The sequence below is a fragment of the Myodes glareolus genome, chromosome 20 (genome assembly GCF_982192425.1).
Source record: "Myodes glareolus chromosome 20, mMyoGla1.1, whole genome shotgun sequence".
NCBI classification, from domain to species: Eukaryota; Metazoa; Chordata; class Mammalia; order Rodentia; family Cricetidae; genus Myodes; species Myodes glareolus.
Window position 1 is genome coordinate 7,337,731 of NC_142045.1, and position 25,792 is coordinate 7,363,522.

Genomic DNA, 25,792 nt, shown 5'->3' on the forward strand with positions numbered 1-25,792 from the left:
AGGAAGCAGAATGTCCCAGCACCTTGAATTTCCCTTTCCTCAGTCTGTCCAGCTGGGTTTGTTTCTTGTGGTTCAGGGGCTCCTGAGCAGAGAGTGCATGGTAGCTCTCTCCCATCCCCCTCCCATACACTGAGATGGTTGGCAATACCCTGGCTGCCATGGCACAGGATGACACTCCCTTATTCCTTAGCCTGATTCATTTTAGACTCGAGATGGCTATCACCAGATCTCCTTTTCCTCTAAGGTTTAATTAACAAATTTTAGGAAGCCATGCTCTTTAGGACATGCGCAGTCATTGATTCTGGAGGTCGTTCTTAGCCCTACCAGCTTCTTTCCACAAAATACATCTGATTGTTTTGGTAGAGTCTTTCTACAGAGGACTTGGGGCAAGGGTGTGAAGTCCTCTGACTTGGTCCTCTCAGAGTGTCTGGTTTAGAGACTTAGACTTCATTGCTGTGAGTATGTAGGCCATCTTAAGCTTCCTCATTAGCCAGGCCAATGGATATCTGCCTTGAGTCTGAGAGATACACATGCATTCATTTAAAGCAGGTGGGACCCTGCCAATTTGTTCAGATCCACAGCCAGCTGGCAGTGAGTTGGGTCATCCGTCGGGAAAGCCAAAGAGAAGAGAAGGCTTGGCCTGGGCGTCTGGACTAGCAATGAACAGTAGCTTTGGTGTGCAAAGAGGCAGTGTCTGAGCATAAGTGGACCAAGCAGGCCCAATCCCTCACATCTCCCTTCAAAATTGTCTGTCAGTGTCTATTAATTTTTCCAAGGGAAACTTCTTGCATTTTTTTTTTGTATTTTAAAAGAACATGCGTGCGTGTTTGCTCTTGGTGATCAAGGCATGTCTCCACTCAAAGGGGCTGGCGAGAACACTCACTTCTTTCCTCACTTCGCATGCTTGACCCCACGACCTTGTGTTCTCCCAAAGCCTCTACACACACTATGTAGTCTTCATCCTCTACTATAATCTCCCTTGGATGATCCCACAGACCTCTTGATGTCAACAGACTGGAATGTTTTTCTCCTGGCTGAGAAAGGCTCCTTTGGTCTTAGCTAACTCAGAGGTGGGAGGAATTCATATGAATTTGAGAGCCTGCCTCAAACTGTCTCTTGTTAGAACTTCCCATGATGCCTGGAAAGAGTAATTAGAACATCTCTTTTCAGTGCCCAGCAAGGAAGAGAGGCATTGTCCCCTTTTATTTCTGCCAAAGCCATCTGTAGCCAGACAGACCCATGAGCACACCTGGGTGGGAGGTGGAAAGTGAAGTAGAAACGTCCATGCTGAAGTCGGCACCTCCTTTTTATGCTCTCCAGATCACTATTCTTTGGGAGAACCCAGAAGAGAGTTAAGTCTGTCATTCCCACATCACAAAGAACTGGAGCCTCAGAGAAGCCAGCCACTTTCTCTGAGTGACACATTTTTGGTAAGGGGTAGAGTCTCTTAAAGTTAGTTTTTGAGTGAATTGGAAGGCTGTGCCTGACTGCAAGGGAAGCAGACAAGTACTGGGAATTGAGAGACACTCAGGTCTTCAGACTGGTTTTAGCCAAAGAACAGAGAAATCCCTCAGAATCCAAGGGGATAGTCCCAGGACTCCTCTCAAGTTTCACCAACTTTGGACATTCAAGGCCCTTATATTAAATGGCATAATATTTGTGCATCACCCATGAATTTTCCAGATGCCATAAATTACAGGTTCCCCCTTATCCCTGATAGAATCTAAATACTAAGAGAATAGTTGTTGTATCATAGAGTAGAGAGAACAGTGGTAAGAGGAAAGTCTGTGCATACCAAGTGCAGACATAACAGTATGGTGAATGTCTTTTATCTGTGGTTGCTTGAGTTCTTGCATAGGGAGCCCACAGATATGGGGGGCCAAACACAGTTAGTAGTCTAATTTGAGAAGGAAATTTCAACATGATACTTGTGAGGTTTCGTCATTTGTAGAGCAATTCTTTGATGAATGGAGTTTTCCAAGTTACAACTGAAATATACATGTAGCTAATCTTTCAAGTGATAATTTAATGTAAATGTGAATTAAATCATCAAGTTTTATTCAATACAATTACTGTCTAGCAGTTGGTTTTCTTCCTTTCATGCATTCATTGTTTTAGTCTACATGTATTTTATGAACATCTGGGGTAGATACAGGGTGAATTCTAAATACAATAAGCTCTACATTGTGTCTTAAATGGGCTTACAATTTACAAGGGAACTTAAGTTACTCTAAGGTAGCCTTACCAAATGCTGTAAGATCAAATAGGGAAAGCATAAACTGAAAACATAAAGAGATAATCCGCTGTTGGAGTTGGTGACTTGTAGGCAGAGGTGTTGGGAAAGGACAGTCAGGACTTTAGCAGACAGTGTTGTAGCAGGGACACAGGGAGACAAGATAAGAAAGCATTGCTAGTAGAAAGTAAGGGGTTGGGGGATGGACACATTGTTGGGGGAACTTGCATGCTGTGGTTTGACCTAAAAGTAAGAAAGAAGTATACTGGGGGAGAGAAGAGGAGATAAAGAGGCATTTACAGGCCTATGTAGAAGACCCTCAATACTAGGCCAACCATTACAGTATTTATCTGCTAGACAATAGAGGGTCTTTGGTCATTTAAGAGAGAAAGTCTGAGAGAAAGACTCAACAAGTACTTTAGGAATGAAGATGGATGGGAGATTTCTGGGGGGATATTCCAAGCTGAAGAAGTCAAGTGTTCACTCATATGAATGTGAGAGGAGTGTAAGAGGATGTCTAGGATGGTTTGAAATTGTAATATCATACGAAATCATCTTTCATTTTCAACCTGGTTTTGAGTATCTGACACAGTTCCTAAAACCCTTGGATTTCCTAAGTGCTGGGACGGAAGGAGTATCTCCTGGCGTTGAAAAGTCTCTGAAGCCATATCTGAGCTTATGGATAAGATTGTGGATGCCTTGGGTCTCTAGACAGTTCCAGGACAGGGGCTAGTCATTGGAAAGAGTAAGGTGTGGTCAGAAAGTTGGCAGGAACTTAGTATCTGAGGAAGACCTAGCCATTGAGTCAGTCTCCACTGGCCAGTGATTTAATCAATAACTGTTGGAGGAAATGCCGCTTGTTGGTTCCCGGCTGCTCGGCTGGTTTAGATCTGAAATAAATACATAAAACTATATTATTTTAAACACTGCTTGGCCCATTAGTTCTAGCTTCTTATTGATTAACTCTTATATTAATTTAACCCATTTCTATTAATCTGTATATCACCATGTGGCTGTGGCTTAACAAATAATGTTCCCAGTGTCTGTTTCCAATTGCTCCATGGCTTCTGTCTTGGCTCTGCCCTTCTTTCTCCCAGTGTACAGCCTAGTTTTACCTACCTACTTCTTTTCTTCTCTGCCATAGGCTCAAAGCAATTCTTTATTCATTAACTAATAAAAGCAACACATAGACAGAAGGACCTCCTTTGTTTGTTCTGTTTAAACAAAAAGGAAGGCTTTAAATTTAACATAGCAACATTACATATAACAAAACAGGTATTGAGCAAGAAATACAGTTACAATATTTATTTTTACTTTATCTTTTATCATAACTAAGGAAAACTATATTTTTTAACTCTATCAAAGACTCCATAAGGATATAATATTACCTAAGTAAACAAGAAGTGCATTGTAAGCAACTTCCAAAACTCTAGAATTGACAGAGACATCTCACTGCCTGGACAGTCAACCAAAGTTTTTCTGTACCATTGGGACATCCGTCTTCATCCTACAGGCCCATGGTATCCAGCAGACTTTTCCACGAAGCAAGAAATTTTAAAGAGAGTTTTATATATATTTGCTGTTTGTCAGTCATATTTTTTTCTGTATTCTGCAGAATGTCTAGCAGACTCTTTGATGAAGCAGGAACCCCAAAGAATTGTCTCACCTTTAGGCAAGTTTAGTAGTCATTTTTCTGCAGGTCCTGCATGTCCAGATTATCAAGCAGTCTAGGCAAAAGCAGTTTCTTGCCAAACGGTCAACCAACTCCATAAGGGGCCTCTTTAATGCCATCTACCTCTTGAAGTAGATTAGTGCTGCCAGGAGCAAATGTTTCTCATTGTCATGAAAAGTCCTAAGTTCTTAAAACATTTAAGTGCCATATTCTGGAAGTTTTCTGAAAGATTTGAAGAATACCTAACTAACAGAAATATATCTCTATATATTTAGATACTCTAACTAACATGACTACAATCTTAACTATTATAGGTGACTATTTATTAACCTATTTTTAAATTATACATTACATTTTTGAATGAACTACATAAACACAATACGTTAATCAAGGGTAGAAATATACATATACAACATAACAAAATTTGTTATCAACAAACCAAGATCCATACCAAAGCAAATTATTTATCTCTATAGCATATCCCCCTTTAAATGTAAACGATCAATTATAAACAATATTTGGGTATATGGGCATAGTTTTGTTTATACTGCTTCCTGCCGTTTGGGGGCATTGTTAATTAGGTCTTTCATGGTGTATCTGGTATGCTAGGTTTATTTCAGTCAGCAGTAATTGGACAAAGTAATTCTTTGGGGGTGCTCTGGGTGACTGAAGGACTGGGCTTTGGGAGTGTTCTCGGCAACCTTTCAGGGGGTCATGGCCCATTAAGCCATATTTGCCTGGAATGAATCCACAGGTTTTTATACTCTATGGAGACAAAAGAAGAACCTCTTTTTTTAAAGCAACATGTCCTTAGACCCAGATTTTGAAGTCAAGATACCTTTATGTTGGTTTAATTTAGCAGCCCATACAATAAAATGTCTCTTTGTACTTTGCTCCTTTATAGTCAAAAAATTTAAAGAAAACACAGTTTATAATCTAGACTCTCAGTGTATATTTTATCTTTTGTAGCTTGTTTTCACTCTATTACTTTTTAATATTTATTTAATTATCCTAACTCCTTTAATCTATGATTATTTGTATTTTGTCTCTTTAAAGACTTTATTTTTATAAACCATTTTTTATAACTCTATATTTTTTTAAGCCTACATACATTTATTCAACACTGAGACTTATTTAGAGGTCTGTATCTGTCTGAATCTGTCCTTTTGTGTATCTGTAATTATTTACTGTCCAGGATCCCTTTTTAAAATGCTAACTGTCCAGGATCACTTTTTAAAATGCTAAGTGCTTTTTAAAAATTTAAGCTGCTCCATTATTAAGGTATTTATGGTACATCCTGCTTGTCCCACCCAGTCTAGCATAGCAGAGCCTCTCACGCCTATGAGAGCCACTTTTCAGCACACAGCCGGTCCATGTTGTCATCAAGCAAGCCACAGCATGCTGTTTAAAAACCCCATCCAAATGCTCCATCTCCTGAAAGAGGCGGAGGTCATGCTGGCAGCATGGCCTAGAAAGCCAGTGTTTTAAAATGGCATGGTTTTTCTGCTACCGCTGAGTCAGGAAAACCTCTCTTATAGGAGCTATGGCACACCACCAGTAAACAGCAAGAAGCTGTGTTAAACTTTGTATTTTTGTGTCTAGAATTAAGCTCCTTCAGATTTTTAAGTGGATTTTAGTTTGCCCCACATTGGGTGCCAATCTGTTAGAGGAAATGCCACTTGTTGTTTCCCAACCACATGGCTAGCTTAAACCCAAAATAAACACATAAAACTATATTATTTAAAACACTGCTTGGCCCATTAGTTCTAGCTTCTTATTGACTAACTTTTAGATTAATTTAACCCATTTCTATTAATCTGTATATTGCCACATGGCTGTGGCTTACCAGGTAAAGTTCCCAGCCTCTGTATCCAGAGGCTCCATGGCTTCTCTCTTGACTCTGCCCTTCTTTCTCCCAGCTTGCAGCCTAGTTTTCCCCACCTGTTCTTACCTGCTATAGGCTCAAAGCAGTTCTTGATTAATTAACCAATAAACGCAACACATAGACAAAGGGACCTCCCACACCAAATAACACCTTTGGAAGAGACTTCTGTGAGCCCTGAATAGTAGGATTCTATAGACATCTAGGTTAGCAAACACATTAGTGCACTGAAGAAAATTGCTCCTGAAGGGATACAGAACCCAAAACTCCTGCTCATGCCCTGCCCTGTGCATCTCTTCCTCTTTGCTTCTCATGAATCACATCCTTTATAACAAACCAGCAGTAGCAATGTTTTCTGAAGCTCTATGTGCCACTCCAACAAATTATTGACAGGCAGAGGGTGAGTTGATGTACAGAGTGGTGTGGACTTTTGACTCATGGCTGAAGCGAGGCTGTTGTGATGGGGCTCAGCTTTTAATCTCTGCAATCTGAGCCAACTCCTGAGCTCCAATGAGAACTGAACCAAATCTTCAGATGCCCTCCTGGGGGTTAGATATCAGGAGAAACTTTCAGTCGTGGAAAGCACTTGCATATTTTAGACGTGATAGGAGGAGAAATGGATGACCTTTTGGTTACAGAGAAGCTGTGGTAAAGGAAGAAGATGTTAAACATGGCTGAAAGGACACGTCCCAGGATGTAGGAGAGTGGGGAAGAGAAGAAGGAGGTGGAGTGGAAGATGTGTGCCAGAAGACCAGGCAAATCCACCAGAGAAGACACACTCTTAAAGCTGAAAAGAATGTGTTGGTTGTCGGCAAGTGGCTACACTGGGAACTCAGCCACATCACGCAAATTATAGAGCCCAGTCCTGGCTATTCTTTGTCTTTCATACACAAAGCCTACATCCTGGTTGATGCACTTTAGCTATCAAGGCCAGTTAGTGGGAAAGCAGAGCCACAGAACCCCAAAAGCAAGGTTAGTACGTTTAGGGACTTTCCTGGATCCTGGAATTTTAGACTAGGTCTTTGATGGGTTAGGTCATTGTTCCTGTCTTGGCGGGTGTTGGGATCTTCTTGCTGGGTTTTAAGGTCAAAATGGTGTCTCTAACATGCCTTTATTCATGCTAAGGTCTGGGAGCCTGTTATATAGTCTCCCTCCTCATCAAGTCTCAGGAGGAAGGAATGTAGAGCAAGGGTGACAGGATGCTGCTGGAGGGATCCCTCAAAAACATTGTTTACTGTGTGGTGAGTCCTGGGATTTGGAGTTAAAAAGGACCAGACATTGCTGTCAGGGGTTTTCTTCCTAAAGGGCAGTTAAGTGAGCTTCTTGCTGTAGTTTTCCTATTCTGGCCATTCTTGGAATAATTCTGCGTCTGCTCCCTTCTAACCCAGAGGACAGGTTTCCAACTCCCCACCCCCAGCTGTTTTGGGCCCACCCCAGGCAGCACCCTGTCTGCTCCCCGGTTGCCACCACCTATCTCCCTGGAGGAGTTATGCAGTTCTGAATTTGTTCTGTCTATTCTACACGTTCATGTGGATGTAGTCCCACATTTAGGGGACAACGTTTTTTGTTTAATACTCTGCTTAAGCAGGGATGTGGCTTTCACATTGTTTTTTTTGTCTAGAGTTTCACTGCACAAACAAAACACCATTCTGTTTATGTGCTCTGTGCCGGCGAGCATTTGGGTTTCTATGGTTGGAGCTGTGGTGAACAAATCTGATTTGAAGCATGGGATTAAGATATTTGTGAAGTGAGGATGCACTCATTTCTCTTCTGTGGTTGCCTGGCAGTAGAATGACTGAGTATGTTGGCTACTCCTCTCCAGCCTGTGTCCACATAACTAACATAAGTGTTCTAAGGGAGGAAGAATTCATTTTGCCTCATGCATTAAAGGTATAGCTTGCCATAGAAGTGAAATTTCAGCAGTAGAATATCCAGAATCATTGTCAGCTATTGGAACAGGAATATGAGACTGTTTGCTTAGGTTTGGGTGGACTGGAAAGCCAATAAATAAATAAATAAACAAACAAACAAATAATAAAATAAAAAAAATCTAATGCTGCATTACAACCATAAAGTCTCTAGACTCAGAATATTGTTCAAATGACTCCTATTTGACTCACCTCTCTAAGCCAGAATAAAGCTATGAGATTCTGAACTGCTCAGGAAGTCCATAACGGATAGCCAGCTGCTCCTTGTAGGGTCGCTATCTAGCAGAGACTTCCTGATTAAGAACAAGGACATTTCATTGTCCCTTGTCCTAAACCAGTCCAACTGGGTTCATCAATAGCCTGGAAATGCATCTCAGGAACAGTTGTCCTTTGTAACTGTTTTTTTTTTTTTTTAGAAAAGTTTTAGGAATCGTCTAAAGCCCAGCAAAATGTCAGTAACCACAGCGGTCTTTTTTGACAACCATCCGCTGTTACTCCTGAGGAGTGCACTCTCCTCTTCTCTGCTGCCTGTCCCCCACACTCCCTCTGCCCAACTTGCTGGAGCTCCTCTAAGGGAGACTAGGACAGACAACTGTGACTCTCAGGGGAGCCCAGAGTGAGCTCCAGGTTACAACAGCACAACATGAGACTTCCATGGAGAACCACTGTGGGCCTGAGAATGCACAGTTTCTGCCTAGAGATGCACAGTTAATAGCCATCCGCTCTGTCTTTAGGACAGGCGTGAAGGCCGGGGCAGGGGTCTGCTCATAACAATATGACGTGGAGGGAGCTGAAGGGTTCAGCCTGGGCCACAGTGAGAAGCCTGGAAGTTGAATCCTGGGTATATTCTTTGGTCTGGGCTGTATTTCTGGCTCTGGTTTGTGACTCTGGAGGTGACTGGGATAATTGAGAGCGTATGCTCCGCTCCACAAAGACCAGTTTTAGCACATAAGCAACCTGCATTTTAATATTTTTCCTTCTGACTGGAAGCATTTGGAAATGGTTCTTGCCCCCGCTTATAAAAGGTGGCGTTAGTTTATGAACATTTCGACATTGATTAATAAAATTCCGAACCCATTAACTAATGGGGAAATGCCAAAGGTTTTTTTTTTTTCTTTTGCATCCAAGAAAGTAAATGCAATAAAACCTATCCCAAAAGGTAAGTTAAATTATAGCTTTTACTTTTCTCTCCTGATGGGCTCACCAGATGTTAACGCAAATGCAGGACACAGGCCCTCTTGCCTGTTCTCTCCAGGGAAGGAAGAGGGGAGGCTTGGCTCAGACACACAAACTTTTAGGAAGAAAGAGAGAGGTAGCAAAGAAGTCATGTAGCAAAGCAGCCGCGGAGCAAGGGCCCCTGAATCTGAAGACCAGGGAATACAAGCTACGCTACTTTCTGTCCAGCTTTTTCTTACGCTCACCAGTTCCTCCCAGATCAACGTCAAGAATTTAGCTCTCATTTTGAAAAGAGCTTGTAAAGTCCCCACAGGTCCCCTGAGGCCAAGGGCTGCCATCTTACTTCTTTGTGGAGAAGTTGAGAAGTCCTTGCCACAGCAGGACAGACCATACAGGAATCCATCCAGGCTTGGGCTGGAAGGCTGTATGAACGGAGAACTCTGGGAATCAGAATGTCTCTCTTCCTAGCCTTCTCAGCGCTTCCCAGTTCTCTAGTAAACAGAAGGAAGTTTATTTTTATTTGTTTCCCCTTCACATGCCTCAATTTCTATCACAGTCTATAAGGACATAAGCAGCAAAAAATCCAAGAACAGGATATGGCTAGCCCTTTACAGCCAGGGACAGTCCTCTCCTTCTGCCATCATGAGCTACATTCTATTCAGTGAAGGCAAGATTTGTCTCTCCCATTGGGTGGCATGGGTGCAGGCTCCACCCTGAGAGTAGTCTAGTAAACAGGAAGTTCCAGTTTTTACTTCTCAGTGTTTACTTTCCAGGAGTTGGGGGAGGCACCCCTATTCTGGCTATCCATCAGAAGTACTGAGAAACTAAAGTGTCATAGTACACCTTAACCACAAATGGAAAAACAGCCCAGCACTGTAGATTCTTGACTGGGAGAACTGGCTTCTCAGGCAGCCAGCATACGACACTCCCTGATGAAAGATATTCCTACATTCAAACGAGGTCCCTTCTTGCTCACACAGGACACTTTGTGCAGGGAGAAGAGAATGGGTTTATTCCAGAAGCTTCTGTCTTCTCATTTTTTGCAATGCATTTCTTCAGATTTCTGGTCTTATAAAATACTCAAGCAGGGGAGATGTCTGAAGGATTTGTGTATCTTCAACACTAGTGCTGCAGCTTGGGGAAGTATTTCTCAAAGACTCTCAGGAAAGATTAGTGGTTTTGCCGGGCGGTGGTGGCACGTGACTTTAATCCCAGGGCTCAGGAGGCAGAGGCAGGCAGATCTCTGTGAGGTGAAGGTCAGCCTGGTCTGCAAAGTGAGTTCCAGGACAAGCTGCAAAGCTTCACAGAGAAACCCTCTTTTGAAAAACAAAACAAAACAAAACAACAACAACAACAACAAAAGATTAGTGTTGAGCCTGTCGTGCAATTGAGAGGTTGAGGAGTTTTTCCGATGTGGAGCCTCAAGGGAGCAAGCACATTAAGTCACTGTGGGTGTGCCTTTGAGGAGGTCATTGGAACCCCTTGTTTGCCTCCTGACTGTTATATAATGAAGCAATTTCCTCTACTATGAAGTCGTACCATGATTCAGCCTTCTTGGGCTCTGAAGCAATGGAGCCAGTGGACCAGTGGTTCTCAACCTGTGGGTTGAGACCGCTTTGGGGGAATCAAACAACCCTTTCACATTGGTCACCTAAGACCATCAGAAAATAGAGGTATTTACATTATGATTTGTAAAAGTGGCAAAATTCCAGCTATGAAGTAGCAACAGAAATAATTTTATTGTTAGGGGTCACCACAACATGAAGAACTGAATTAAAGGGTCATGAGATAGAAATCCATTTCTTTCGATGATTAGAATGTGTCTTTTAAATGTTATTATTGTGCTCATTTGTTGGGTGAGGTGGCTGTGGAAATGACCGTGACTATGAACATGCCATAGCACCTGATGGGAGTCAACGGGAAACCTGCAGAGACCAGTTATCTCTTCCCACCATGTGGGTCCCAGGAAGTGAGGTCAGGTCACCAACATCCAACACTGGAATGTTTGAGAAGTGGAGAGGAAAAGATTAATAAAAGATGATTTCGAACAAAGTAAAATCTAAACTAAATTTACAGCAGATGAATTCTTTTTTTGTACTGGAGTCCATTACATGATGTGTAATGGACTTTCACACGGGAAAATGTTTACACTTGAATAATACACACACACACACACACACACACACACACACACTTATGCACACTATAGAAATGGAGTTTATATAGCATTTTTGGAAGGGTGTTCTAGTCTTAGTCCACAGTGCTCTTGAACCCTTTTCCAGTCCCTGGTTCTGAGAGTCCCTCCTAACCTACCTACCCCATGTGGGAGGATTTAATGGTGTCCTGACCTCAGAACTTAATTTTCTTCCTTTTTTCCTTTTGGATTATGAATGTCTATGAGAGTTAGGTTGCAATGACATAGTTTGTCACTGTCTAACACGCAGTGTTATGTTTGAGCCTTTTGACTGCGCAGAATAATTTACTGCCCTGATTTATTAATGGCACAAACCCAGAGCGGTGGGTTTATTTAAAGTGAGAGATAAGCTACAAGAATGTGAGAATTTGAATGAAAAAGGCACTTGTAGAAATGTCTCCTGATTTTCTGTCTTTTCCCCATTGGTCCTGGTCTTCCCTTTCTGTGGATCTCCCGGCAAGCATTTGTCATCATCCTAAGGAGGAGCCTGTCGCATGCTCAGCTTCTTGTAGATTTTCTTCTTTATTTCTGTCCTCCTAGAGGTGGGCAGAATAGCTCTCTTCTGTTCACTACACAGTCTTCTTGTTTGGTTATTTAATCTTTATCTTTTATAGTTATTTTTTTCTTTTTCTTTAACAGTTATTGTTACCTTTATACATGCATAGCAATATATGAATGCAACCCACTGAGTCCATTTACTGTTGCTTTTAGCTTGGTCATTTGGTGTTGGTTAACCAGCTACAGGGCTCATCCCTGACAAAGATTGGTTTTCCTCCCCACCTCAGTAGTCATTCATTACCAAAAGTTCTGGTGGGGTGGAGCCTTTGGAGATGCCCTCATCTATGCTGCCATGTCAACCAATGATGTCATTGTTCAAGTCTTGTTCAGGTAGACATGCCATAGACATTTCATGGATACAGAGTTCGTGTGGAAGCAGTCTCACAACAAACACCCTAGCGTCACTATAGATGAAGTCTCATAGCAGATACCCTAGCGTGCCTATGGATGCAAACTCACAACAGACACCCTAGCGTGCCTATGGATGCAAACTCACAACAGACACCCTAGCGTCACTATGGAAGCAATCTCACAACAGATATTCCTGGCTTTTACAATGTTTTCGCTCTCCTCTACCATGATATCCCCTTCTTAAATGTCCTTTAGCTTGGCTGACCATTCTTGGCCTCATCTTCTGCTTTAAAGACTAACCTTTCCTTTCTAGCCCGACAAACCTGGGCTTCAGTTACACACTATCCTCTCTGGTGTTCCAGATGTGGTAACGACTCTTTCCTCACCACCATGCCTTCCAGACTCCCCTGATCTTCTCTGTGAAGAGACCTCGTCCCTCTTCTGCATGGTAGTCAGTGAAGATCTTTGGCTTCCCTCACCCCGTCTTTAGTAAGAACGATGATAGTTATGTCTATAAGGAGTGGTTATGATGCAATCGTCACAGCTCTACGCATTTGGCACGAATCAACAAATTTTAATCCTACAGAAATCCTTTATAGACTGTAATAGTCATATGTCTAGTTGATTGGGCCACAATGCTGGATGTTCCTGTGAGGATGTTTTTGCATAGATTAACTTTTAAATTGGTAGACTTGAGGAAGCAGAAGACACTCCCTTGGATAGCTGAGTTTTATCTATTAGTTAAGGCTTCAACAAAACACAAAGCTAATTTCTCCCAAACAAGAGGATTTTCTGAGGGTGTCCTTTGAATTTGATCTGCACCATTAGCTCTTCTCTGTTCCTAACTACTATAACTGAAGCCAGTTCTCTTTTAAAGTTTTTTTTCCTTTTAATTGAATGAGTGTTTTGTTTGCATGGATTCAAGTACCTTGTGTGTGCAGTACCTGTGAAGGCCAGAAGAGGGTGTCAGAGTCACTGGAACTGGATGGTTGTTAGCTGCCACGTGAGTGCCAGGAACTGAATCAGGCACTCTTTAAGGGCAGCAAGAGATTTTAACCATGGAACCATCTCTAGCTCCTAATCCCTGACATCACTTTTTTTTTTTAATTTAAATTACTCATTCTGTTTCTGTGGAGGAACTTGACCAGCAAAGGTTGGCATTTCATGATTCTCTCATTTTACCGGTGTGATAACCAAGTCCAGCCTTTGGCCTGTTTGTTCAAGGTAATTGTAAGTGCCAGTAAGTGGTGCAGCTGGGATTCTGTCTGCAGAGCCTGCACTCTTCAGCGAAAGGTTAAATACATGTTGGCTTAATGGAATTGTATTTAAAGAAAGCTGCCAAGACAGGCTCTATGCTTCTAAATTACCAGGATAGCTGGGAGTCTTCAACAGCCCTCTTGGTACCTTTGGGCTTGTGGAAGTTTCTATTTTCCACTGGCACCATGTGATGATCTCCAAGGGCACTTTATTTTTGGAGGTGCTGTTGTCGGGCCAGAAGAATAGAGTAGGCACCTAGCAGCAGTAGGAACATGCCCCTCCCACACACACACACAGCACACACACACACACACACACACTCACACACGCACACACACACACACTCACACACGCTTGTCTTCTGCAAGCTGGCCACCTCCACTGTGTTTTCAATCCCTCAGGTTATCAAGCATTGGAGCGTTTACAGTTTTAATAGGCTTAGAGGTGGCTCTTGGGTCCACCAGCATCTGCATTCATCTGTAATTTATGACCACCTCTTATTTAGTTGGTTTAGTAAATTGTACCTATGAGTATTTGAGACTTGGCAGCTGGTGTATGGACTCACCATTTAGCTTCGTTTTTGTCAACTATTTGGCTTTCTTTCTTTCTTTTGGATGACATTCTCAAATACTTCATTTAAAGCTGTGGTCTGGAACACACTTTATCAGACTCCTTCTGTGTGCCAGGAGACCCCTTTAAGGTATATTCTATAACAGCTACATTTCCACATGCTAATGCGTTCATTTCTGAATTACCCCTAAAGTCACCACATACCCAAATAGCAGAAGGTGAATGCATGGAAAGTTTAGATCACATAATTTGTGTGCCCTCACCCCTGCTTCTCCCCACACCCTCCACCCTGCTCTGATTTTAGAAGACGGGAAATTCTTTAGTAAGTGGAGAGGTGTGGGTGATGGTGCTTAACCAGAGCATAAAATTAATGTCTTTTGCAAAAAATGAGAGAGCTTGCTTTGTTCCGAGGGAGGTGAGGAAATGTTTGGTCTCCTTTGCTTGTTCGTTCTAACTGTGCCCCTAAGATTAAACCAGGTGATTATGAGTATAATTTATTCCCCTTTCAAGTCTGTCAGCATGCGTGTGGATGTGTGGTGTTCTGTTTTCCTGCTTTCAGAGAGAGGAACCATACCTGGCAGAGTCAGACTTAAGGCCTTCTGTGAAGTCCCCAAGGCAATTGATTTGCCCTGTCATGGACTGGGATTTTCTTATTGAACCTGGGCCTGACCATCACAGACAGCTTCCTTGTGTAGGGCTAAGTTCTCATTTGTATTGAGGCCTACACATAATGAAGGTATAATTCATCTGTTTTATGGTTAATAATATACTATAATCATGCAAGATCCTAAAAGGTGTGATCCTAAGACAAAAGAACTGCTGTAGAATTAGATCGTCCTATCACAAGATCAATCTTCCTTTAAGGTCAAAGGAAAGATTAGAGGTTAAAATAAATCTGCTAAAACTCTTTTTAAAAACGAGAGGAGGAAAATCTCTCCAGCTTAGTATTTCCAGAGGAGGATGGGAATTTAGGTTTTCAGTATGAAGTGTCAACTTCTTTCCGCATTTCCTTCAGGGCTTGTGTCTTCTCCATCCCATGGTGCATGAACCAGCTGGGAATCTCCAAGGCCACAAGACCAGTAGTTGAAGCCCACCTTTGCTCTGTGCTGCTGACTCTTCCTCGGGTCTCCTGGTGTGGAGGCTCTGTGTGCAAATACCATTTGACACTGGCAGTTGACAGTGTGTGGATGTTATTTATCTTGACTCCTTTTCAATATGAGCTTTCCTCTCCCACTCTAATCTGGGGGGCAGGAATATAGAAATCATCATGATGCTGTGACAGAGAGCATCCGGGGATGCTTTAGCAAGGCACAGGTGGATAAACAAACCAACCCAAGCAGTTTCCTGCTACTAGGCTCCAACATTTACACCTTTGCAGAGGCTCAGTCTCCAAGTGAATGTCTTCAACTCTGCTGGACGCAAGACAGCTCATTCCCTCCCGTGCCCCAGTCACCCAAGACAGGGCATACAAAGGAGATGCTGACCACAGAATTCCTTTCTGTGGAAACTGTTCTTTAAAACATGTAATAGTTTTGTTAAAAGGACTCAGGGACCTCTTGTTGTGCTAGAAGTAAAGAAATGCTTGAAGATAAATGGATACATAAAAAGGATGAGGGAGTTAGCTTGAAGGAGCTCCTGCTGGCTAATTGGGTTAAGTATAAAAGTAACTAATGACAGCAGTGAATTCTACACATTGAAGGAGGTAAACTATGATTCATACTGAGTCAGGGAAAAAGAAGTGCAATTATCTCACAAATCTATTGTTTGGCATTGGCCTCAATAGTTAACAACACTGTACAGGTATATTTAAAATTTGGCTCTGAAGGTAAATGTTACATTGAGTGCTTTTACCACAAAAAACAAACAAACAAGCAAAAAACCCTTTGGTGACACAAATTTTAAAGGCTAGAAGTAAATGAAGAAAAGGAAACTCTTGGAGTTGAGGAGATAATCTGTGGCACTGATTGTGGTGATGGGCTCACAGGTGTGTAGTAACAAAGCTTCAGCAACTTATGTGCGTTAAATATGCAAAACTTCACTCAGGAGGCAGAGGCAGGTGATCTCTGTCCCTGGTCTACAAGGCTGGTTCCAGGACAGGCTCCCAAGCTACAGAGAAACCCTATTTAAAAAATCAAAAGAAAACACACACCAAAAACAAAAAAATGCTTTTGTATGGCAATTGTTCTTCAGTGAAGTGGTAGCAAGAAAACCCAGCTAAAGTAAATCTCAAATTGTCTTGAAAGTTATACCTATTGGGACAATAATAAAAAGTAGGTTGCTGTGTAATAAATCTACAGAAAAAATGATAGTAAATTTCCATGACCTCATATTTTATGAGGTCTCCACAGTTTATCTATTCACTATAAAGACAAAGCTAGAGAGTGTCCAGCAGAGAAATCTGGAAGGTTTGCATCAGTACCATGCATCATGGGCTATTGGCACAGGCCTCCTCAGACTGGACATTAAAAAAGATGGTGATGTTTCTGCCAGATGTGTAATCTGAATCTACTTGAGAAAAGAGAAGTCAATCTAATATTCTACACACTAACCTTTAACCAGGAATTGGTTTGAGCCACATCTGCAGGAGAACTGCCCTGAAAATTTCCAACCCACAAAAAGGAGCAAAGTTGTCCTGATTGAGGGAGACCAAGAAGAAGGACTCCCAAAACAATTTGAGCCCTGCACTGAGTCCTGGGTGGAATACAGTCAGCTCTTCAATGTGCTGTAGGATGCCAGACAAGTTCTAAAGGCAGGCTATGGGTTAGATAATAGAATTACATCAAATCCACATGTTCTTATTTTGAAAACTTTGTCATGGTTCTATTAGAGAACATCTTCATTTCTAAGACACACACACACACTGCAGTTTTACAGAGTGGCATAAATGCATGTAAAAAATTGAAAAATAAAGGCAAATAATTTAAAAATAATGTTCACATGGGCGTACATGTGCACATATGCATCTCATAGATGTACACACATATACATATATAAATATATAAATTTATACCATGATTACCTCAACATCCATGGGGATTGGTTATTCAACTCATCTCATTCCCAGTAATACCCAGTGATACTAAAGTCCCTTATATAAAACAGCACAATGTTTGCACAGGACACACACCTTTCCTTGTAATTTAAATCACCTCATTGCTTGTATTACAGTAACGTATTAGATTGCATCCAGCATAAATGCCACAGAAATGCTGTCATACTGATAATAATAGCAAGGTTATAAAAGGTCTGTACATGTTTAATAATGATACTTTTACAAGGGATATCTTGGATCTGGCACTGCTTGAATTCACAGCTGTAGAACTCACAGATATGGAAGAGTGAACACACACACACAGAGAGAGAGAGAGAGAGAGAGAGAGACAGAGACAGAGACAGAGACAGAGACAGAGACAGAGAAAGAATTATGATAATACAAACAGGATAAAGTAATTGATAGTAACTGAAGAATTGATAGCTGGTGAATTATAAGAATACATCAGGTATAGTGTATACTAATCTTGTGACTTTCTTTCTAAATTTGACATCAGAATACAATAAAACATGATTAGATTAAAAAAAAAACAATGAACAGTGAGAATCATGATGTTTTCAGACAGCTTGGGAGTAGCGCCTCACGTGATTTCCTCTGGCCCTTGTTGTCTTGTGGCACGCCGCATCCGCCAGCAGAAGAGACGACCACAACAGGATTCTTCTCAGAACGTACTTTTATTGGGAGCGTACAAACTTGAGGTTGATGGCGAAGGACCCCGGACCCTGGCGTGCACGGCTTATAAGCCTGAGACGTGTCCGAGTCTGAATGGCTCTGGTCGCTCCTGATCTTACGCGTCAGCTCACGATTGGTGGCTGGATCGTGCCATTCGGGAAAGCGCGCCAAGTGCCTCGGGGCGGGGCCGAAGCTGCTTGAGAGGCAGGAAATGACAGCAGGGTTATGGCGCCTTGGCGCCCTACACTGTCTAACCTCCTAGTGCTGTGCTCGGCAGTTGTATCCAAGTGCAGAGAGTTTCCTGTAACTATGGTGTGTCACACAGAAATCATACGATCACAATCATAAGAGAAAGGCCTCGTCAGGAAGGAAGAGAAGGCCCTTATCCCAAGCAAGAGAGAGACAGGGTTCTTTCCATTCTGACAGGGGACACCTGGGTATAAGCAGTAGACACCCTCCTGTGGTCTAAGGGCCCTCTGATAAGTATGAACCTCACTCCACCCATTAGGGAGACATATCAAGGGCCATTATTTCAAGAAGTCATTATTTACAATGCTAGCTGGAGGCTGGCTTGGCACAGGGGAACAGCATTCAACAGACAAAGCCACATAAAAGTCACACGATCCATCAGCCCTTGCAGACGTTATCTGTGAACTAGTTCCAACCAAGCAGAGAAATTGTACCTTAATTTCAGAAAGTGTTTTCACAAAAGCACATTATCTTAACATTTAACCCTGTAGGTGTCGGGGTTAACATTGTGGTCAAAGAAGAATGTATAGTTAAAATGCTGTATTGGTGGGCTTGCAATGATAGATTCTCTGAATTATTTGTTTCTGTTAGGTAGGCACAGGACTCATGACCCAGGTCATTGCCAAACGAGAGTATCCATGTGAGCCAGGAAGAACACTGTGGGTACTTAGCAGAAGCGGGGCACAGATCTGTAGATAGGGTTAAGTGTCAAGAAACTTTTGAGTGTTCTGGAAAAAGTAACTTTTCCCTTCAGATATGCCTCATGGACTTTTCTAAAGTTTGCCCCTTTTTGTAAGGAAGTCAAAAGTGCTTTATGATTAAATACGCAGATATTTTTTTCTGCAGTAAATAACAATTTCTTTTTATGGAACCCTTAATACATAACACGCTATTCTCATCTTTCATTCTTTCTGCAACCCTAAGCGATAAGACCGTTTTATGAGGAGGTCTCAAGTCTAGTGTTCTCTGCTTGTTACACCAGCACTTAGCTACGTGAATGCTCAGGGTTCCCCTCTGGACGCCTCCTACAGGAAGTTCATGAGGGGCAGACAGCTCTGTATACCAAAGCCAAATCCACTCATCTGTGACGATGCCAAAGGAGACCAGGTTGCATGCATTACTCTGCACTGCAACACGGCTGGCGACTGAAAGCATTTTGTTTCGACAAAACAATGTATCATCATTTTGTTTCTGCAGAAACAATGTATCGGCATTTTGTTTCCACAGAAATAACGTATCAGCATTTTGTTTCAGCAGAAACAATGTATCAAAAGACACAAACATTTCCTTTCTTCCTCCTTGCTTTATCACATTACACTGCAAACACATCAAAGAACGCTACCGTTTCTAGAAACATGCTTCTAAATAAAACTGTAGCCTTCAAATCTTGATGGAGAATACTGTAAAAGTTAAAAGTGGAAAAACTTAGAGATTAAATAAACAAGATAGAAGATAAAATGAAAATTAACCTATAGTAGGCAGAACAGAATAAAATAAACTGGGTGGTTTGTGATGACAGAAATTTTTTTTTTATTTTTCTGGAAGACCAAACATCTTAAATCAAGGGGTTTGATGGCGCTGTTTGCAGCCTCTGCTGCGTCCCTTCTTTTTCTTGTTTGTGGGGACTTGGGCTACTCTTAGTCATTCCTTGACTTGTGGATGCATCACCATGCTGTCTGCTTCTGTCATAACCTGCTCGTCTCTCTCCTATGGGTGTGCTTGAATTTCTCAGAACACCAGTCATGGATTAAGCTCAACATCAATTCTGTGTGTATTTCAGCTTAATGATAGGAGGTCTCCAAGACCCTGTTTTAAATGAGGTTGTATCTATAAGAACCAGTGCTATGACTTCAGCATAGTTCTGAGGGACAGAGCAGCTTAAGCCACAACAGGAAGAATAGGACCTATACTGTGTTGTGAAGTAGGATGTGGGTGTTGGGGACCCATGGTTGCCACAGCTATGTTCTCCACTTCAGTACTTTCTCTACTGCTTGGGTTGTGGGTGAGGCAAATATGCATAATGCATTGATCTTAGTTTAGGGACTTCAGCATTTAAAATCAGAACATGGGGTTGGAGGGTGGGTCAGCCACTATGACCCCTCGTTGATCTTCTGTGGGATGCTAGTTTGGTCTCCAGCACCCACAATGGCTCACGACATTTCTAGTTCTCGGGGATCTGGACCTTCTCTGGCCTCTGAGGGCATTGCATATGCACGATGTGCAGACATATATGCACGTAAAACACCAATATACATATAATAAATAGATAAATCTTAAAACAATTTCTAAAATATGCAAAGGAGATTCCCCAAAGACATAGTAATATAATAATCAATAATGAAGAGGAATTTGAGAATGGCTATTTATTTTTTATCATGCTCTGGTCAACTCTGGGTGGATTCAGAAAGACTAAAGCAAAGGGCTTTAAAGAAAATGAGGGTTAGCATTGATACCTGGAAATAACCATGCTTGGTCATGATACTTAGGAAGAGAGCAACTTTGGTTCATGGCTGAATGGAGCTTGGCTGGGCAGATGTCCTCACAGAACTGATTTCTGTGTGGGATTGTGTGAAGTTGCTTTGAGGTTCTCTGTTAGCTTGTGGCACTGACCAAGTCCTGCAATAGTCACTTTGATAACCAATCATATATAAAGACCCTGTTTTATACCTTCCTAGATTTGATCACTTCTCCTTTTGCTGGGGTTGGCGGGAGTGAACGAGTTATTTCTGACACTTTCGCCTTTCTGAATGTTTTGGCACATTCATCACTACCAGTTACACATTTTGGTTTGCAAAATATAAAGTGTGTGTTTAGGCGACAAATTATGCGTCCCTCGGCCATTCCACAGGGTGGTGCCATTTAGGTGGGTTTAAGTTTGTAAAGAACAGAAAAGTGGATGGCTATCTAACTGGGCTAATCCTCTAGATTAAATGTCTGTCCAATTCCAAAATTAACAGGAGGAAGAAAACCTCTTCAGGTACACAAACCCTAATATAGCTCTTTACTGTGATGATATTGGTAAACTTATTGGGTATTCTGAAATCTATACTGAAAAAACAAAGCCTTTATCTATGCATGTGCCGTAAAAGGTCGTAAAAGAGTTGACCATGGAGCTGGAGAGATGGTTCAGCTTTAAGAGCACCAGCTGCTCTTCCAGAGGACCCAGTTTTGATTCCCAGCACCCACAAGGCAGCTCATAATTGTTTCTTAACTCCAGTTTCAGGGGGCCTGGCACACCCTCTTCTGGTCTCTGTGTTTATGTGGCAGAAATTCACACATATACATACATGTAAGTAAAACAGTAAAAGCAAACCTTTTATTATTAGTTCTAAAGAATTATCATTTTCAAGTTCATTACCAAACCCGTGACTGCCCTGCAGGTGCAAACCTTTCTGCAGAAGGTCAGTTGAAGGTCAGTGGAAAACACCCTTCGACAGTTGTTTGTGGCTCTTCTTAGAGGGTGGTCCACACTCCCCACTTGGTTCTTTCTGACCACCACAGGTCACCACCCACATAAATCTGAGTCAATCTATTAATTTGGAGGAAACATTTTAGGTGTATGACTGACATGAAGTCAATAAAAACAATATCAATTATTTTACTGCAGTGTGTTTACTAGATTGGAAACATTCAAACCAAGTTTCCTTCTGACTCAAAGGCTGTGGTTTGTATTCAAATGTAGTTATCCTTGAACGTTGGCAAACACCTCTGCTTTCATCTGCATTCACCAAAGGGTCCTTTCCAAGCCTGTAATGATTGCCTTGACTTTGCCCTACATGCTGCCCTGGGCATAACTTATCATTTAGAATCCCTACAGCTCCCTCTTGTTGCTAAGAGGGTCAGCTCTAGCAATTTGCAGAGCGGAGGACATGCCCAAAACACTGGAATTTGGGCTGGTTTAGATTATAGGTCCCTTCCCTTGTGTTCTTCGAGTGCCCGTTGCACAACACCTAATTTCTCTCTGCTCTTGTGTCAACACAAGTGAAAAACCTGTCAGAGATTAAGCTGGTCAGTCTCACCTTGAAGAAAAAAAATTACCAGGAATGTTTAATTTTGGGGGTGTGAAAGAGGAAGAGGATTAGCCTGTTCTCAAGCAACCTAGGGGGGCAGATTCTATGCCCTGGGAAAGTAGGCTCAGGGGAATATCTCCAAAAACTGAAGTTATTGGGGGAAGGGGGAGGGAGAGAGGGGGGAGCGACCAGTGAGATGGGGGTGGGGTAAGGAGAAATCCCTACAACTTGAGAGCCAAGTAGTTGTGGCTCGATGCATCCTGCATCTTATTTTCTTTGATTTTACAGAATAATAATAATAATAAAAAGCTGGCAATACAATAGAAGAATTGCAAACAATGTCGTCCGCCTTTGCCAAGATATAAATACAGAGGAAACATTTGAAAGGACCGCGTACGGTATCAAATTATCTGCAAAGACGAAGGAAGTAATGACTGCTATTCTCCGTTCCCTGGCTGGGTGACTCACTGAGTGGAAAGTGAAGTGGGCAGAGACTAGTTACCCCCAAGTGAGAATGAAAGGCGGTGGGGAGGGGGAGAGTGCTGGGAAGACTCTATCTGATGGGTCAAGTTTATGTGTCACAAGAACATTGGTGACCCAGGGTGAGAGCTGCTTCCTCGTGCTCCAAAGGGTTTGTAAAGGAAATTCCATCTTGACTTGGGGCATTTCACCTGGGCCGTAGTGGTTAGGAGAGGACCTGGTGGTACAGAGTCATGTGACAGATACGGGCAGTAACTGCACTAAGCATCCCTCACCCACTTGACTAAGAAAACTCCCTGTATATTCTCTATTATTTTACTGAAACTAAAATTTGTATGACACAATCCACTCATTTGTGTTGGTTTTAAAAACAATGTTTGTTTACTTGCTTTAGCATGTCCAGTTTAGTAGCTACAGACTCCAGTGCCGGGGGTGGGTGGGGGTGGCGGTGGGGGAGGTGGAAGAAGGGGGCAGGCAGCTTTGTTCACCCATGTGCCCAACACCCAAGGCAGCTACTTGATAACTAGGTATTTTTAGTAAATGATGGAGGACTATAAAGGTGACAGACTTCTAAGGTGCAGACTCCTGGCTGCAACAGGCCACCCATTGTCTTGTTTCTCTTCCAAATCATAAGCAAATTTTTCTACCAGGAAGTATCAAAGAGAAAAATCCCCTATTTGATAAGGGTAAAGTAAACCAGATGTGTGCGGCTGTGTGACCCCAAGTATGAGCAGAATGGAAACTTTGGCAGGAAGGCCTGCCCACCTCCTTTGTAGACTCAGCCGTAGAACCAGGACAGTTGTGTGGGAAGGCTTTTGCTGTTGTTAATTATCCTCTTCACGGCCTAGCGTGAGTCAGTCCAACTCAAGAGTAGGCCCTCTGAAGAGGGAAAGAGCAGCCATGAGGTACCTACCTGGCTTTCTAGTTCCCTACTCAAGGGGAATGGTGATGTGTGTCCTTTTTGCTAATCAAAACACAAGATTTAATGTCGAGTCCTCAGGTGGGATGCTGGGTGTGTAAGGAATTCAGAGAAAGGGGGTGTGGATACACAGTGATATCCAAGAGACTGAAGAGTAGAGGGGGCCTGTGAGCTTTCCTGGGGATGCAAAGCAAAGGTGAGCTGTCTCTGAGTCAGCATGGAGCGTGCTGGCTAGGTCAATGGGTAGGACTAGCATCAGGATAGCACCTCAACTCAGAGGAAGGCCTGTTGCCCTGGGAGAAGCCAGGGCCAGAGGGAGGGAGTATCCTGCAAGTTTTCCATCCTTTGTCCAAGAATGAGAGAGGCAGAGAACAAAGGCACCCTTGACTCTTACCTCTGGAGGAACATGGAGCTTCTCTGTGTTGCCAGCTCCGCAGCTCCTCCCAGCCTTGCTCCCCAGCAGGCTGCGCCATCATCGCCGTCTTTATTCCTCTCGTTTTATTGCCTTGGAGAGAGGAAGAGTGTCACCCGCAAAAAGGGGTTTCTGTAGAGGAATGTTCCAATGTCTTCTAAATCAGTCCCTTTCCAGAAAAAAACTCCGATGGCTCCTGTGTCTTCTATCAGAAGAGAACTCGGCTTTCCACCCCAGCTGGCCGCAGAACAATGCTGGCTTGTCTGTTAGGTGTCAAGTGGCAGCGCTGGGTAGCCCTGTGTGAAAGGCTTCAGATTGCATTTTTCTTTGTCACCAGAAAGATCTTCTGTTAAAGGCAAAAAAAAAAAAAGTCACGATTATTATGAACAAAAGAGAGAGAAAAGGTGACAAAGTTTGTGACAGAGTTCACAGAAGCTCGTGGAGAAATTCAGACCTCAGAAGAACATTAATCTGTTCAGCTTCGTACACCCCACAGGCTCTCCCCATGTCTGTCTTGGCGAATATGAAGAGTCTATAGCAGGTATGACCCAAAGGAAAGGAGGCCTGTTTTCTTTTACCCAGCACGAGCTGTGGGACTCCAGAGGCGCCTAGTAGTTCAGATCTGCAAAGCGCACTCTACGCACCCCGGAGTCACTCACTCTCCACAGCTTCCTTCACTTTTATTTTTTTTTCCCGCCTCTCTAGAAATCTGCCTTTTCCTCGGTTCTTAAAAAGCTTTCCCCGAAAACCTGACAGAGGGAGAGGGCCTCAGAGCTGAGGCTCGGTGAGAACCGCTCTGAGCTACTCAGTGCAGATGGTGCAGCAGCAGCGGGATCCGGGATCCGGGATCCGGGGTCCGGGGTCCGGGGTGCCCTGGTAGGAGCTTAGCTCCAGGACGGACGTTCTAGCAATGTGCTCTGAGCCCTTTGAGTGCCATGAAATTAATACAGCGATTTATGAGGCTGTTATGAGGGCTTTCAGTGATAACTGAACTCTGGAGTTTCCCTTCCTCGTCTTTTTACTCTTCCCCTCCACCATAGACAGTCTCCCTTCTCCCAGACATGTGGTCAGAAATGGCTTCCCCTTGGCCGACATCTCCGTGTCCCACATGGCTTCTCGTTTTCCCTATTTATTTCTGTTATTGTTCGTATTGATCCCCCGTCTTACTCAGAAATTTGTCTTTGGTTCATCTTGACCTTTTGGCTTTCATATTTAATTTCTGTCCAATTGGCAATCGCGCTTTGTACCCAAAGCAGGTCAAGTAATATCGTCTCCTCCCCGGTTCCTGCTGCTACTCCTCGTCCATCTTTTCCTTTTCGTGTTTACAACCTCTTCCCACTGCAGAGTTGACCCCTCCCGAGCTCTGCAGGCACCTCGTGCCCATATGCCTCTGTGCCCACCTCGTGCCCATCTGCCTCTGGGCACACCAAACAAGCTCCTCTCATGGAAAGCCACTTGATATTGTTTTACAAAACATTGCTTGTTCAGTGTATACAACTTGAAGATGAATGCATACAGTCATTACACCATCCCCACAACTGAAGTAATGAATGTGTCCACCCCAACCCCTCGAAAAGTTTTCCTTGTGTCCCTTAAATCTGTGGATTTAGTAGATCATTTTATTAACGGCAGCCATGTGATGTTAAGTCAGCTGTCATCTTGATGAAAACTGGAATCACCTGGGGCAAGGGCCTCTGCGCATGTCTGTGGGAATGTCCTGGTTCAGTTCATTGAAGTGGGGGAGATCTGCCTATTGTGGGTGACACCATTTTGTAGACTGGGATCCTGGGCTACATATAAAGGAGAAAGAAGTCTGAACACAGCATTCTGCTTCTTGACTGAGATGCCGTGTGACCAGCCGCCTCCAGCTTCTGCCACTGTGACCTGGATGCAGTATGACCAGCCTCAAGCTCCTGAGGGAAGTTGCTTTCACCAGGTATTTGGTATGTTTAGCAACAGGAAACATATTTAAGGGAAGCCAGAGTTGTCACCAAGGGAATTAGTGCTTCCAGTTTGAGCTTTGGTCTCATTAATAAAATGATTTAGAAACAGACCTAGAAGGGAGCCCGAGGACAATTTTACTAGAACCTCGGAGACAATCACACGGCAGGAAAGCTGAAAGCTTTGGCAGCTGCGGGGAGGAGAGAGACGATGAAGAGGGAATGCTATGTCTTTTG